The sequence below is a fragment of the Micromys minutus genome (assembly GCF_963924665.1).
Source record: "Micromys minutus genome assembly, chromosome: 1".
In the NCBI taxonomy this organism is placed as follows: Eukaryota; Metazoa; Chordata; class Mammalia; order Rodentia; family Muridae; genus Micromys; species Micromys minutus.
In genome coordinates, this window is record NC_137969.1 from 82,993,665 (window position 1) to 83,011,141 (window position 17,477).

At 38.8% G+C, this 17,477-nt stretch overlaps 1 pseudogene across 1 annotated transcript in view; it reads right to left on the minus strand.

Annotated features, from left to right (window-relative positions):
* Positions 1–6,675: 6,675 nt before the first annotated feature.
* Positions 6,676–17,477, minus strand: part of LOC308432591 (ETS translocation variant 5-like) — a 160,055-nt pseudogene continuing 149,253 nt past the window's right edge. The window contains exon 3 of the transcript in view: positions 6,676–7,836. The product of the transcript in view is annotated as an ETS translocation variant 5-like (transcript). The remainder of the gene's footprint in view (positions 7,837–17,477) is intronic.

Here is a 17,477-nt window from a genome sequence, read left to right on the forward strand (position 1 = left end):
AAAGATTAGTAAATTTGAAGGCAAAAGAATAGTCACAAACTAAATATAAATTCAGAAGAAAAGACAAAAAAGAAATAGCATGTATCTATATTTCTTTTTTTTAAATTTTATTTGATATTCTCTGTATTGACACTTCAGGCGTCATATCCCTCCCCCCACTCACCTCCCTCCTGCCCCTCAACTTGTTTCCATAAAAGTGCTCCCTCTCCCAATCACCCTCTCTACCTCAGTGCCTTGACTGGTTGATAATGATGTTCTTCCATGAGGTTGCAATCTCTTTCATATTTAATGAAAACTATATATTCTCAGATACAAAAAACTCAATAAACCCAAGCATAAGAATCATAAAGAAAACTATAATAAGGCACAGTATGTTGGGAAGTGGTACATATAATAATAACACAAGATTTCTTGTTTCAAGCAATATAGGCAATAATTGTTGTGATATATTTAAAATATGGAAAGGAACCTCTGTACACAGGAATTCTATACCTAGCAAAAATATCCACAAAATGATAGAAAAGTAACAAGAGAAAGTGTTTAACAAAAGGATAAAAAAAAAAAAAAAAAACCAAATGGCTGAATTTAAACTGTTTTTAAGTTGAAGTACAAACTGTAATCACAAAGGGTCTAAAAATTAAGAGGAGTTTGCTTCTACCCTCATCTTTTTTATGTACTTTTTGTGACTATGTATAAGAAAGAGTACGATCAGTAGACAAGACTTCCTCTCAGGTCCAGATGGGAAATTTCTATTGGCATCTGAGGGTAGATAAAAGATCATAGAAAATAAAATGGCAGCTTCAAAACTTAATTCTAGTCAGTAAGTATTTATCCTAGGCATGCAGACAAAGAATTGAGGAGAGACACCAGATACATAAGCTGAAAGGCAGCTGTTGTTGCCTGAATAGAATGTAAGAAACCCAAAGATACCCTTATCCATTGAATGCTAGAAGTAGCCGTTTGATGATAGTACAAGGCAAGACTACACTAAGGGATTATCCCTGATTATGGGCCTGATAACAATGAGATCTGAAAGAAAAACGAAAACCAAAAAACTTAAAGTCTTAAATTTTCTATTGAGTACAAAATAGCTAAGACCTCTGGAACCAAAGGTTCCCTGAGTCACAGGTATGCACAGTGTGTTGGATTTTTAACAATAATCAATACTATAGAAATGAGCATCATTGCCACAGAAAAAAGACATTCACTGGTTGCCATCAAATAACCTGAAGCTTGGATGAAATAGATCTAGCTAAGGAAAGGGCCTCCCATGTTTGCCAAGTCTTTGACACTGTGGCATGCCATTGTCATCGACAAAGATCACCCTAAGAAACATGTAAGCAAACAGAATAAAACAAGGTACAAACAAAATGTTTCTGTTTGAGCATAAGAGCATGAGTATGGAAGTGATATGCAGTTATATGTACCTATGGTATACATTTATATGTATCCTATCCTATAAAGTTTAAACACTAAGGTTGTCTCCAGAATGACTTCACACACCTGGTTCAAAGGAGTCCCACTAAATCTGTGGACAACCTCTGTTAAGTCATTGGTAGATTCCTCACGGCTTACACAATGTGAATACTATAGAAATAATAATATTGTTCAGGGCATAATGACAAAAAAGAAGTCAGTGCATGTTTGGTACAGATGGGACTTTAGAAAATATTTTTAAGCCACAGTTGGTTGAATCTGTTCATGCATGAATACATGAGTCCATGAATATGAAAGCCTGGTTGTATTACTTATGAATTGGAAGAGCTTATATTTTAAGATACCAATTCTCCCAAATTTAAGCTCTGGCCAGTAAGATTCAAAGAAAATATCTGCAAGATTTCTTTAAAAATTTAGCAATTACTTGTAAATTTTGTATAAAATGTAAATTCCTTTTATATTTTAGTAAAATTTTAGTTTTCTACAACCATACATGCTCTCTAGTTTTAGAACATTTACATTCCTCAGTAAACTTTTCTGGTGCTCATTTCCAGTTAATTTGCTTTCATCCTCCTATCTGGAGGAATAATCAACCTTACCTACTCATTTTTTCTACACACTTAATATAAGCTAGCCAAAAGTAGGTAATCTTCTCCTGATGCTTTCTTTTCTTCTCTGACTTTTTTTTTTTTTTGCATGATTTTAGGTTCATACATGGTGTAGTATTTATTATTGATATGATTTTTTTTCTGAGTAAATCCCATTGGATAGCTCCATTATGATCTGATAATAATTTGTTTACCACTCTATAGATGCATTGTGTTTGCTTATTATGAATAAGGCTTCTATGAAAACTCCTAAACAAATGTTTACAACAACAAACATGTTTGTTTGCTTTGGGAAAATCTTAGCAACTGATTTGCTGGCTTATATGTAAATTTATGTCTAGATTTTTAAGATATTGAAAAAATACTTTAACGCTTTCATTTCTCAGAGACAGTGTCTGCAAGATAGTTGTTGCTTGCATATTGTTTATTAGGTGTTTTTAAATTACTTATAATGAAATTCCTAAGACTGTTTTTCTTTGAAAAAAAGAAGCTTGTTTAGCTCCCAGTTTTGGAGTCTGGAATTCCAACCTGCATAGAATTTATGTCTAAGAATATTGACACTCTTTAACTTAATCACCTCGTGTTGTAGTTTGAAGGAAAATAGCCCCCTTAGGCTAGTATGCTTGAATGCTTAGTTCTCAGTGGAAGTGTTTTAGAAGGATTAGGATGTGGAACCTTGTTGAATAAAGTTTGTCTGTCACGTGAGGTGAGGTTCAAGGTTCAAGCTTTCAAAAGCCCATGCCAGACTCTGAGTCTCTGTCCCTGTCTCTGTGTATGCATGATTGTCTGTACTTTGTGTCTCTGTCTCTATCTCTCTCTATCTCTGTCTCTCTCTATCTCTGTCTGTCTCTCTGTCTCTCAGTCCCCCCCCACATCTTTTCTTCCCTTCCTCTTGTGGCAGAGCGGCATGTACCACTCATAAATACTATATCAGGGCCTTGCCTACTGGTGTGCTTCCATGATCACTAAAACTATAAACCAACCCCAATTAAATGCTTTTAAAATAAAGAGTTGCCTTGGTTATATGTTATAGTTAACAACATTAACTGGTAGCAGTTAATAATAACTAATAGTTAACAGTAGCTAGACATCATGTCTTTCAGAAAGCACAATATCTCCCACCTATCTAATATGTTGGAAGTTTTCTTTATGTTCATCCTGAGAGACTGTTAAAATTTATCAAATGTTTTTAATAGCTACTGATAAGATCATTTAATTTGTGTCTTACATTCTGTAGTGTAGCATGTGTGTTTATCAGTGTACAGTAATTTCCTTTAATTTCTCTCAGGAATGTTATATAGAATCCAGTAGCAAAATCTTGGACATTTCCCATATGTTTACTCCAGAGGTATTTTTAGTTGCTTTATTGCACTGTATCTTATGTACCACCAAACCCATGCTTTACAATTGTTGAAGTTATTATATTATACCCCCTAAAGCATCCAATAACTCTATACCAATAGATCCCAAAGAAATTAATATAGATGCAATGCTTGGTAATTTAAAAAATTTTATAGACTGCTCAATGCAGTCTATAAATACAACTAAGCAGTTAAGTGAAATTAAGAACAACGTTCAGGATTTGAATGAGAAATGAAACAAAAGGGAGAATTTTTTAAAAAATATGTAGAAATCCTATATCTAAAGAGAACAATACATTAAATTAAATTAAAATGGAAAACTTCAACAAAGACTAGATCAAGTGGAAAGAATATTTCAATCTGAAGGCCAGTTTTAAAACATATCCCAGTTAAACAAAAAGGAAAAAAAAAGATTAGAGACACAAATATTTAACAACTATTCAAAGATGAGGAGAAAAATATAATGGTTTAGAAAATACAGTCAGTGAAATAATAACAGAAAACTCCCAGCTCTTTAAGAAAGATGAGGCTATACTAATACTAATAATATGTGTGTGTGTATGTGTGTGTGTGCGCGCGCACATGTGTGAGTATGTGTTGGTTTTCCTGAAAGGAGGACATATGAGGCCATTAACTGAAATGTTGAAGGTGAAGCCTAAGGTATAATAGAGATTCCAAGATACAGGCATCAAGTAGAGACAGCCTAAGGCAAGTGATAGAAATAGAGGATTGCAAAACCCATTGGAACCCAGATAGTGTTATCATGTTACAGGTGACAAACAGCACGGGGATTGGTGGTGACCTCCTAGATGCTTGCTGTGCCCTCCTTCTTTCCATTCCAAATGGGAATGCTTACTCTGTAGGACTGTGTATTGGAAGTATGTTACTTTTAAAGGTTTGTTTTGATATTTTTGTGTGTCTGTGTGTCTGTGTGCATATGCATGCACACACATGTATATGTGTAAAAGTTTGTGGGTGTCAAATCCTCTGTTGTTGGAGTTACAGGTAGTTATGAGAGACCTGATACGGGTGATAGGAACTAAACTCTGATCCTCCAGAAGAGCCACTTCTCCTGTCCCAATGATTTATTTTTATTATTTTAAAATTATGCATCAATGTGTATATGGGTACATCCCTGTGAATGCAGGTGGCCACAGAGACTAGAAAAGGATGAAAATCTCCTGGAGTTGGAGTTATAGTTGATTCTTTTTTTTTTTTAAGGAAAAGAAATATTCTTTATTGTACACGGTACAGAATATAACACAGCTCAGCAGGATGTCCACAGTCCTGTGCAGGGAAAGTAGTTCAAGTCAACTGGCAGGCTAAAGCCTTTCTGCACTGTAGACGTCCACACCATAGAAAAGAAGCAAATGCATGAAAGAAGTCCCACACATTGGTGGGGACAGTGCAATGAGTCTGGTAGGAATGCAACCTGGTGCTAATGTCCTTGTCCCTTGAGGGCATATGCCATCACAACAGGGAAGGGGCAGCTCAGGCTACAGAAAAGTCTTCTCAATCCCCCCAAAACAGCATACATTCATTAAAGAAAACTAAAACAAACCCCAAACCAGTATAAGCAAAAAGAGGGGAAAAAAAACAACTCAAAATCTACACAGCATTTACAACAAATAAATTTCTAGCCAGCTGGGGTAAAACACGCATCTATGTATAGACTGTGTGTAGATTAGAAAGCTATAAATATGCTTATGAAAGAGTCCTTTCATTAGAGTACAATGCTAATTAAGGCCAAAGCTGCAGGTTTGACACTTCTGTGGGCTGACTAGCTTTTGAGAGGGAAAACCTTAGGTTTTCATAGCTCTAAAATATACTCCCTCATTCTCACGAACCTCTTTTCACAAGTATGAGAAGGCTGTGGAGTGCCTCACTCGTAGGAGAGCAAAGAATGTCCCATGCTTGCTCAGTCAGTCCTGCACGTGAGGAACAGGGTGTGTGGAGTGTGTCAGGACAGGAAACTCCTGTCAACAAGGAGTCAGCAAAACACTGGTGCTTCCTGATGACTTTCCCACCACTGCAAACCCAATTTTTGTACAGCTTTAGTTTGGTTATTTAATTTTAGATCCTCAAAGCAAGGACCCCACACTCTGTCCTAGGAAAGGCGACACCCCAAATCGCTCACGAGAAACGGTCTTGATGCAAACTGCAAGAGGATTTTTATTCCGAGTGCCCTTGGGGCCCACAACCTGTATGCCATGTTGGAGTAGAGGGCTGCGGACCACGAGGGCAGAATCGGGACAGATTTTATATGACTCACAACAAAGTCCGCCAATCATGTCAAAGCCCGAGTGAATCACAAACCAACCATTTTATAGCAAAAGCCTGTGAGTCACAAACCAATCATTTCCCTATAGTCTCTGAGGTCAGTATTTGCGTGGTCTCCTGGGTGGGGGTTGCAATGGCGGTCAGAAGTCACTAGGGTGGGGGGGTTTCTACGGTGCAGTTTGCAGAAGCCAGATAAGCGGTTAAGTCAGCTTATCTCCTGTTAACTTAGTAGGCCCGGCTTGAGTATCCAAGTGCCTGTCTTACGCCCTTTCACCCAGTTTCATACAGAAAGCAGGCTTCTGAATAGCAAGGTGTGACCTTATATCTACTTACTGGCAGAGAGCAGGGTCTGGAATTTGAGTTATTTAGGGGTTCTTAGGCACGGGGTTTAAGGCTTCTTTAGCTTGGGGTCCTTGGAGCGGTTAGGCTATATTTTTTATCCTTTCATATAACATTCCCAATATAATACAGCAATCAGAATAAAAAAATAAAAAGTAAAAGTAGCAGGAAGTCAGAATGCCAGCTAGCACTGTTACCCGTAGGTGACAGGTAAGTTTCGTTCGACCCCAGGGCACCATTGTGCAGGGTTCAAAGTACAAAAGTGAAAAGAGAAAGCAAGGCAGATGCCTGGATTCCCACAAGATTGTTAAACTTTCCTATGGGTGTGCAGCTTCTTTCCAAAGAATTGTGCAAGTCAAAACCTCCTGTGCTAGAGCATTTAGTAGTCCATGATCAACGTAGATTGTCATAACGGTCGCCTCTCACGGGCACTAACCTGAACACACTGTTACACTGCTCTGCACGCACTGGCCATGACGGCAAGGAGGATCCACTCCCATCTCTTCCCGGAACTGAGTCAGAATCACCAGCCATGTGATTTTGTTTTTCTGATTCTCCTTGTTCCGACTCCCTAGCCAAGGTATTTGTCTTTAAGGGTGTCAAATCCAGAGACAGCTTGGGTTCTCCAGATGATACTCAAAGCGCAAGCTTTAGGAACAGCCAAGAACACAAACAAAACCACTGCCCTTGTTTGTCTGAATGAGATCTGCTAGCTCTAGAGTTTGGCTGCTCCGCCATTCAGAAAATGAGTAAGCGGAGCCTTCAGCATAGGGGAGGCTGCTCCAGGGATCCATGTCCAGGAGGTAAGCAGGGTTGTCTTCTAAGTGAGTCAGTGACAGGATGTCCTCACTGAGAGGGCATTCTGACTCTCTTCAGGAGCAGGCACTGATTGTTCCGGAAGACCATGAAGAAAAGTACATCCAGGTCACAGACAAATCTGTAGACGTACCTTCCCCAGGCACCTTCTGCATGATGCCCCTTTCTTAGTAATAGTGGAAGGAACCGCTCAGTTGTCATAGTTCATGGCTGGTCGATTCTTCTGACACCCCAACGCCGAGCAACCTCTTCTGGTTCTGTGAGTTAAACTCCATGCCTCGGCCAGTCCAGGCAATGAAGTGGGCACTGACTGGGTCATCCAGAGGGGCGACGAGGAACTACCACGGCTGCAGAGAGCCTCGCCTCTGATAAGGGGGCCCCCTCTCGATACATGGTGGGCTCATGCTTGACTTTGCCTTCCATTCTTCCCGACACCACGCCCGTGTCATCAAAGTATAACCTGAGATCCTTCTCATATGTGAATCCTTCATGGTTGCTGGAGAAATATCTGCCTGTCATGAAGGGTGACTGGCAGTTAGGCACTTCTGAGTCAGCACAGTAATCCCGGGGCTCCTGCCTGATTCCCATGGGTGACTGGAACCCATGTGTTGGGGAACCAGGCATCCCAAGGACCCCATGTTCATAGAGTGGGTCATGGTATTCCTGCTCGAATCCCGGAAGGGGTGGAGCAGCTGCAGGGACAAGGGGCTCTGACATCTGCAGGTAGTAGCTGGGGCGATTATCTCCAGGAGCTCCTGACTGAGGAGGGAAGGGGCTTCAGGGTTCAGACAGTTGTCGCTGAAATCTCTGTTCTAATGGATACTGGCTTTCAGACATCATCATTGGCATTTGCAGGGGCTGATGTGGTGGCCAGAGGACTGCAAATATGTGTTGCTGTGATCCAAGTTCTGGAAGAGAGTGAGGGAGGGATTGAGACAGGACCCACCCCTTGAACAGGGCTGGCTTCCGGGGCAAGAGCTGAACTATAGTTGATTCTTAAAACAAGTCACAGGTTCTCTCTGAAAGGCGTTCATATGCCTAGCTACTGAGCCATGTTTCTGTCACCCGTAACTTGGCTTTCTTCTGGTGTTTTGTTTGTATTTTTCACATGCTCACTGGTAAGAGATTGTGTAAATCTCACAAGACTTTTCACTTCTGGGGAACGTAAGATGACAAGAGCTTTTTATGCTGAATTGACTATGCTTCTGCAGTGCCACATGGCAGTGGCCCAGTGTCATCGGGGGTGGAACGCTATAGTAGGGCGCGAAACACAGCTACCAAGGCTAATATGTGGACAGTTGTTCTTCATCAGATAGCAGGGGTTTTTGTTTTGTTTTGTTTTGTTTGTTTGATTTTTGTGAGACTGTGGCACATTTGAGAGGTGAAAAAGTTGGTCTTGGGGTTTCCAGATCTGCCAAGGTGTGGAGCAGTGAGGCATTCCAGTCACATGCTGCTGCAACCATGAAGCTACCTACTGATCTGATTTTTCATGATGATTAACTGTATCCCTTAAAACTAATGCAAAATAAATCATTCCTCCCCCGTTTTTATAAAATAATAATTATATATATACATATACATATATATTTGTGTTAATATATGCAAATGTGTATGCTAAGAACTCCCTAGAAGTAAATACAGAAGAATGTCACCTCAAACTTGGGACTGCCAAAGATTTCTTAGAGACTATACAATAAATCTCTAGAACTTATTCAGAGTTGTATATTAAGAAGGTTAAGAAAATGAAAATGTGTCACAATCTGATGGAAAATTTATAGTACATATATATATGAGTTAGAATGTGTCTGTGGAATATATGAATAACTTCTATAAGCTAACAATACAATGACAAATGACCCAATAACAAAGTGAATGATGGACCTGAACAGTCATTTCACCAAAAATGTAAGTACACAGCATAAAACATATATATTAAATAACTACATACAAATATATACTTTCAAAATAATTATTTAGCAGTTAAAATATGCCTAGATACAATCTCCTATTTCAAACCAATAGAAAATGCTAAAATTTAAAAAGACAGAGACTACCAAATTTTGTTGAGAGCAAGATACAACTCAAATTTATGTGCATCAATGCTATAGGAGAGTATAATAATTATTAATTAGGGGGAAGTTTGACTGTCCAGCAGCAAGACAAGAAAAAAATAGTGTGATGCATCCACTTCATTGAATACTCTTCATCAATACAGTTAAAATATAATGTATACCTCAGAAAGCTCTGAACACCCCAAAAACAATTTATAGACTATATAAAGTTCAAGAAAAAACAAAGGCCAAAAAAATTATTATGCTTAATCTTTACACACCAAGAAAACTTTGACTATTTCCAGGTTACAACTTGTTTTACATGTACTTTATGCTCATTGTAACTAGTAAGATTTTAAGGCATACTATCAAACTTTTAAAAAAATCAAGTACTGACAAAAATGTATTTATATACTTTTATGCAAAAGTGCTTTTAAATCTGTAAATTTATCTTTGTTTTTTAAAATAAAGTTGTTCAATTAAAAATGTATATTAATTTGAAAATGTATTAAACCGTTAGCTTTAGAAAGAAAATAGTGCCTATTGTAAACTTCCTTTTTTTTTTTTGTGATTTCAAGAATGCACAAGACTAAAATGTAGCAATAAAATGCATCTTTTAATGTGGTGGCTTGAATATCCTTGACCATGAAAAGTGTCACTATTAGGAGATGTAGCCTTATTGAAATAAGTGTGGCCTTGTTGGAGTAGGTAAAGCCTTGTTGGAGGAAGTTCATCACTGAAGTTGTAGACTTTTAGACCCTATGTTCAAGCTCTACCCAATATGGAAGAGAGCCTTATCCTGGATGCCTTCATAACAAGATGTAGATTGTTCCATTTCCAATAAGCCAGCTCCAATTAAATATTTTCCCTTGAAAGACTGCCCCACCTAGGGATTTATCCCATCTGCAGATACCAAACCCAGACACTATCACTGATGCCAAGAGGTGCTTGCTAACAGGAGCCTAGTACAGCTGTTCCATGAAAGGCTGTGCCAGACCCTGACCAATACAGACACACAGATACAGGCAGTCAACCATCACACTGAACACAGGGATCCCAATGGAGGAGTTGGGGAAAGGACTGAAGGAGCTGAAGGGGTTTGCACCCCATAAGAAGAACAATATCAACCAACCAGAGCCCCTCAGAGCTCCCAGGGACTAAACCATCTACCAAAGACTACACATGGAGGAACCCATGGCTCCAGCCACATATGTAACAAAGGATAGCCTTATATGGCATCAATGGGAGGGGAGAGCCTTTGTCCTGAGAAGGCTTGATGCTTCAGCATAGGGAATGCTAGAGCAGTGAGGTGAGAGTGGGGGGTGGGGAAGCACCCTCATAGAAACAGAGGAGGGGAAGGGGATAGGGGGTTATGGAGGAGAAACTTGGAAGGGGGATAACATTTGAAATGTAAATAAATAAAATAAACAATTTAAAAAACAGGGTGGGAAAGGAGTTGCCTTAGTCATAGTCTCTCTTCACAGCAATGAAACCCTAACTAAGACATTTCGTTTTGACTAGACTTGGCCTGAGAGATTTTCTGAGTGATAGAATGTTCTATATTTTGATTGTGGTGGTTCATATTTGTCAAAGCTCATTAAAATTAATACTTGGATGTTTAAATCTTTCATGTTGCAAATCCTGCTTCACAAAAGGGGAGTAGAATTAAGGTTATCAATATTGAATAAAGAAAATAAATTTTGTATTTTTTAAATACATTTTATTCTGAAACTTAATATCTCTCTGTGTTTATGCATTTGTGGCAGGGGTGGGGAGTAAGGAACGGTGGCTGTTATCCAGGATGCATGGTCAGGGGAGAGAGGACAACTTGTAAGCGTTCCCTGTCTCCTACCATGTGGGCTCCAGGCAGAGAACATGGCTCACCAGGCTTGGTGATGACTTCCTTCAGATTCTTATGACTTGCCTCAGGATTTTTAAAAATAAATATATCTTTAGAAAATGTTGTCTTCATTACATCTATATGTGGCTAAACACAAATATTCTTCATATGCTTTGAATGAAATAATAGCATCAGCATTAGACAACATTCCCAGGTTGCTAAGGCTTGACTCTCCTGCTCCCCCCAGAAGACCCCACCATCAGCCATCCAGGAATCAAGTGTCTCTGCTTCCTTCATTTTCCTTGTTCTAGTTCCATCTTCTCATTACTACCGCACAAATGTTTGCAATGCAGACTAATTGGTCATGTGACGGCCTCTGGAACCCGCCAGTGCTTATTCCTGCTCCTAAGACAGAAGTTTCATTTGCTTGTAAGTGTTGCATGACTCTATAAGAAATAAATAGATTTTGTACTATCTGCAAAACCTTCTCTCTCATTATTTGAATGTCTAATCGTCTGTGGCCATTCCTGTCTTACATGTTAAATATCCTGAGCTAAAACTTGAAGCTAAAATTTATTAAGCCTGGAAAAAGTGGAGCTGCATTTTTCCAATATAAAAACAGGACTTGACTATTTTCGCCTGGATATGTGTAGTATGCAGGTATAATGGAAGCAACCTCCTAGCAGGGCATACAGAAAATGGGGTGCTGTGAATGTTGGCACTGCTCTGTCTTTGTTTATGGTCTCATAACAGTGTGGGCCCCAAAATCCAAGTGACAAAACAAATAGAATTAAGCAACTCTTCCTTTTATTCAGTGAGTTTTAAAAATTGCTCTAAGTGTCTAATAAATAACCTATTAAGACATTCTGACTGGAAGTTGTCGTATGAAATCTGTCATGGCTTAAAGTCAGACAATCTCACTGTTGCCCTCAATGATTGGTCCTTTGCATGTAGTAGCACTCACTACCGTGTTTGCATGACTCTGCAGCACCTCACAGAATTAACCCCGTGCATCACTCTTGTTCTGTACCCCAGAGAACGGCAATATGCTCCCTCCACCCCACTGAAGTGAGATCCCAAGTTCATGAAGCATGGAACTGACTATTTTTTTAATTTACACATATTCTAGGGACAACTCTCACATTGAGAAAGGACAAAATAAGAACAAGAGTTAATAATGTTTAAGCTAGAAAGAGGCTGAAGACAATTTAGGAAGAGAAGGGGAAGGGAAAAGACCTGGGGTGGGTAAGAGGGAGTCTAGAGGGCATGTGCTTCAATTAAGTACATGACAGATTCGAGAGAACACCATCACTGTGAAGTGCACACATGCCAGTAAGTTTTTCCGTACAGATATTCTACTAAGAGTTTGTGCATAAAAAAATGAATGAAAGTAACCCAGCATCAGCATCAACAGGCTGATAGGAATCAGCACAAACCAGCCTGATGCCAATGTCACTGCATAAAGCAAGAAAGGTCTCCAGGAAAAGGAGCATCACTAATGGACTTTCAAAAGGGGCTAAAAATACCAGAGGTTGCTGACTTTTGGGAAAGCAAAGTGACATGCAAATGAAATGTCCTTCCTCCATTCTGGGAGGAAAGAAAGAGCAAACAGCATGTCTTTATCTGAACAAGACAAGAGAAAAATGTCATTCATTAGAATCCTACCTGTTTATATAGTAGTAAATGCATAAAATTTCACCTGGAAAGTGAGAACCTTTGAGTTATTCTGGGTCAACCCTACAAATCCAAAATGGGAAATCTTTGGGGGAAATTCAGCAACACTGAAGATTTTTCTCATTCCTTCTTTGGATTTGGCTCAAGGTCAGAGGGAAAGTTTTTTAAAATATGCCATCATAAAGACTCACAGCTCTCCTCGACCTTAGTGTATTGGTTACCTTCCATTATGACAAGCCATACTTTCTTTGTCATAAGGAGCTGGGGCCCTTCCTCAAACCCAGTCTGCAGCAGTGTTTTAAAACAGTTGGTAGTCTTTATGTTGACAATTAAGGTAAGAAAAGTAAAAAGTACATAAACTGGTAGTTAAAAAAAGTGATATTTCAATTAACAAATTCATATAAGCTCTCAGTTATTAATCTTCTGTCTCCCACATAAGGTGAGCATCTTCCCTTGAACACTGTGTATAGTAAAGTACACTCTGTGCAAACATTGGGAGTTTTGCTGTTCTTTTCCACTCCAAGAAGCATCTTTCATGGACAAGTTTCTGTACGTACTGGGACTGATATCTACCCCCAACAGTAAAACAAAAAAAAAAAAAAAAAAACAAAAAACAAAACAAAACAACAACAACAAAAAAAAAAAAAAAAAACAAAGGCAGAGTAAATGTCATAATTGCCCCTTAACTTAAACATTGACTGTTGAGCTTCACATTCTAAAAATTCAAAGCTGTCAAAGTGCCCACCTTGTTTAAAACCTTCAGAGCCTCTTGATATCTTCAAGGTAAATCGAACCCTCTTCAACAGCACAGAAGTGGTCTCAAGATTACCTCCTCCATCCCTTCCAGCCTCTGCTGTTGGTTTTTCCCCAGTTGCTCTTGCCTGTCTCTGTTTCCCTCCACACACCTCACACATTCCTGAACTGATTCTCTCTGTCTATGGTGCCAAGCCAATTCTATATCCAACAACTCAAAGGGAGGGCTTTTAATGTTTCTATTTTTTCTGGTCTCCCCTCATACTCCCGAACCACTCTCCAATTCACACCTTGCATGTCTCACCTTCCTCTTGTCCCCCCCACCATTCTATCTCTCCCATTCTATCTCTCTGTCTCTCTCTTTCTCAGTCTCTCTCCTCCTTTCACTAGATCTCAACAGAAAAACTTGTATTAATCCAGTTTCTAATAAACAAATCTTAAGCATATGAGATATTCAATGCATGTAAGTTAATATTTTATAAATGATTGAAAGAAGTAAGGATGTGAGGGGGAGCAAAAGCAACTGACATATTGAATATTGAATTGAAAAATAATGAATGTTTATTTGCCTTTCCAAATTTGCATTCTGAATCTGTAATTCCTTCTGTGAAATGGAGCAGGCCGTTAGGGTTAGATAACACTAAGGGGTTGGGGCTTAAAGCATTAGTGCTTTTTTAAGAAGAAAGGCAATGAAGACTTTGTCTGCTCTTTTTCTTGTACTGAGAAAAGGACATGTTTAGGGCACAGTCTATAAGGTAGTAGTCTATAAGTCTATAATCAGGAAGGAACCCCCCTAAGAAGAAAATCAGTTTGGCTCTTGATTTTAGACTTTTGAGTCACTGTGAGTGTGTTATTTGTTTAATCACAAGTCTGGTGTTCTGACATAACAGCCTGAGATAACTAAGACACACTTGGTTACGCAGAGTTGAGCCTTTCTGTTACAAGTACATAGCAACTATAAAATAATTGCAACTTTGGAATTGGATAGTAGTAGAAATTTGAAGAGCTTTTTTGCATATTCTAGCATTTGAATGGTAAAAATATAATTTTGTATGATCTCAGACTAAAGTGAGGACATGCTATTGATAAATAGAGAAAAGGAGAGCATTTTTAATACAATAAGAAAAAAAGAACATGGATGAACTGTTTCAAGTGTTTCCAGTAAATAATGGAATTAGATAGTAAGGCGAACAGCTTTCAGAACAAAGTGTTGAATGAACAGCTTCCCTCTCCCTGATTATTTATCACAAGGCAAAGGATCATTAGAATATGGAGTTGTTAATATTTCACTTTTGCAGCTCCCTGTCATATAGAGAATAGTCTGTCTCATAGTAGCCACCATGGTCCTTCAGGTTTTACAGTCCCTGTTCTATCCCTTGATATGTTCTCTGACCCTTATGTGTGGGAGCTTTGCTGTAGATGTGTCAATTGGGCTTTGAAACCCTGCAATCAATTGTTTTGTGTATTTTGATCCACTGTGGGTTCCTTGGATCATCAACATATGCTGTTTTTCTTTAAAGTGTCTTTGATAAAGTGTGAAAGCTACATTTGTCTCTGGGTATAAGGCTAGAAATTTAGGATGCATGTGGGAATTATACATTTTAGAACAAGACTCTAGTAGATTTCCTTCTAAGGTCTATGGTCTTATTAACCATAAGTAGTGGTGGAGCTGGCCTTAAATCCAATTAGGTGGCTATTGGTTACTAAGATACAAGTGCTACTATTGCACACTTGAGTACATTCCACTGTGCTTATCATTCCTGTAGTCTGTAAGTTTACAGTTGGGGGGAAATTTTAATCCCTTCTATCCCTCGTCAGATTGCATAGTGCCTTCAGTCACCTTAACAAGACATGCACAACTGTCAACAAGAAAGATGACTGTTAAAAGAGTAAAAGTACATTTAATCCAAGGATGAGCTTCCGATGAGTTATCCAGTCCCAAATGGGATTGGATACAGAAACACATTCACAAATGACTAACACTAAATGGAGTAAGTGGGGTAAGTGAGACATATTTATATTTATTTATGTATGTGTGTGTGTGTGTATGTGTGTGTTCACATAGCAATACTAACTAAAGAACAGGCCATGAAGTTGAGGAGTTGGGAGAACATGAAGAATTGAAGGAGGATAAGTGTGATGTAGATATTATGTAAATATATCCCTCTTTTATAAAATTCTCAAAAAATAATAAAACAAATGATAATTTTAAAAATAAAATTATTAAACAAAAATAAATACTTGAATTCTTATAAAATTTTAATCATATCTATACTACAAAGCAGGAGATATCTTGTTCTGAAGAGAATACTAAGAACTATTTGATAAACTCATAGATGTGGCTTTCCAATCTCGTGGATCATTTCATTGAAATCCAGAAGCAAAGGTGACATTATATCACCAAAGAACCTGCCTAGTTTAACCCAAGGGACAGAGAGAGCTTAATGTAATGCAGGAAGGCTACTGAATTTTTTGGGTTCTTTTCAACCAAACTATGACCTACTTACTCTGCTGCCAACATGTGTTATTCATCAAGATAAAGAGCAGTACTAAATGCCCCAAAGATTCTGAGGCCTCTGGGACTTCCAATCCCACCATAGCCTTGGGAATCCTGGATGTTTTTCTTTGTTTTAAGGAGGAGAGCAGGAGTTTTCCAGGCCAGAGTGGCCCACCTTCCTTTGAGAAGACTTGGTAGAAAATCTGTGGTGCTATATTACAGCGTCTTGGACCAACAACTACAAAAACACAACAATAAATGGATGAATAAATAAACCAGAAGATCAATGAGTGAGTAAGCCAGCTGATATCCCTATGCACGTTCTGTAACCAGTAGTCTCTAGCTTCAGGCAATCAGCCAGATCTAAAGAGGAAGTCTGCAGTGCTCTCTGTGTGGGTAATTGGCTCCCTTGGTGAGCCACAGTACTGACCTGGCACTGTTAATACTCCACCACCTAATCAGAACTAACAACACAGACAGAAGAAAAGTGAGATCCATAAAGAATGCAATTGTGTGGGGCAAGAGACACAAAAATCTCTTCCACTCTTTCTTTGAAAATGTTAGCCTTTCCTGTCAAGGTCTGCTGTGTGGGAAATATGTAAAGTCTATGATGTTCATGAAACACTACATTAGAAAGAAGATTCATATTAAGAATAAGTCAAAACTAAATGAAACAATTAAAGGGGCATAGTGGAATTTACAGTGGTTACAATGTATTCATTTCCTACAGAATCTTTTCTTGTCCCCCTCTTTAAATCCAACCATTCTATCATGGTTGAAGAGATTTTCATAAACATTTTAGGGATCCTCATTGCCTTAATGAGTAAGTCAGAACTTCCTACAGTACATACATCATTAATGAGATTTTGTCAACCAGCCCAGTATATCCCCCATCTTCACTATTGGCTATGTGCACCTTTGTACCTCACACATGCCTGCCTCCTTCAGGTTCTAGTTTATACAGCACGTGAACTGTATCTGGGCATCTAAACATGAGCCAGCTCTGACTCTTTTATTTCCCATTTGAGTTTTTCTAAAATGTTTGCCATCATATACAGATTACTTACTTATACTCCTCTAGAAATGAAGACCTTCCACTGGGAAAGAACTACTGTATTCCCTCTGTTAGCCCTGTGACTGGCATAAGGCTCATTAAATAACTTTGGCCCAAGTGAGTGAGTTAATTGTAAGGTTCTGGAACTGGCAACCAGTTGTAAGTCTAATGACTTATAGGTTATTTTGTTGTTATCCAAGCATGTTCACACGCATTATCTGATTTAACTCTTTTAACAGCCCAGTGAAGCAGGGAAGGTACTAATCAGACACTGGTGATTATCTAGTCAATAGCCAGGTTGCCTGGTCATTTCTCTTCCAAGCTGGAAGAGCCTGGATTTCTTCTGAGAGATGTTCCTCCCTCCATCAAGTAGGACTAATCTTCATAGGTATGGTGTGACTGTGGTTACATTTTCCTGTCTCCCTGGAAAACAGAATCTGAGGCAAGAATTAGGTTTTAATACTGTGAAGGAAGATGAAAATTAGGCAGGTGGTTATGCAAAACAAACTTTAAAAGTTGTTCTTCTTGGTTAGCCACTACTTCAGCAAGCTGTTCAGCTACCTGATAAATGTCCAAACAGTTATCTCAAGTGTCCATGCTTCAGGGCTGGGAATGTATGTTAGTTAGTGCAATGCTTGCCTAATATGTACACAGTGTTGCATTCAGTTCCCAACACTATAAAAAACCAGATGTGGTGGTACAGCTTTATAAGTCCAAGGACTCAGGAGGTGGAAGCAAGGGAATCAGACATTCAGAGACATCCTCAA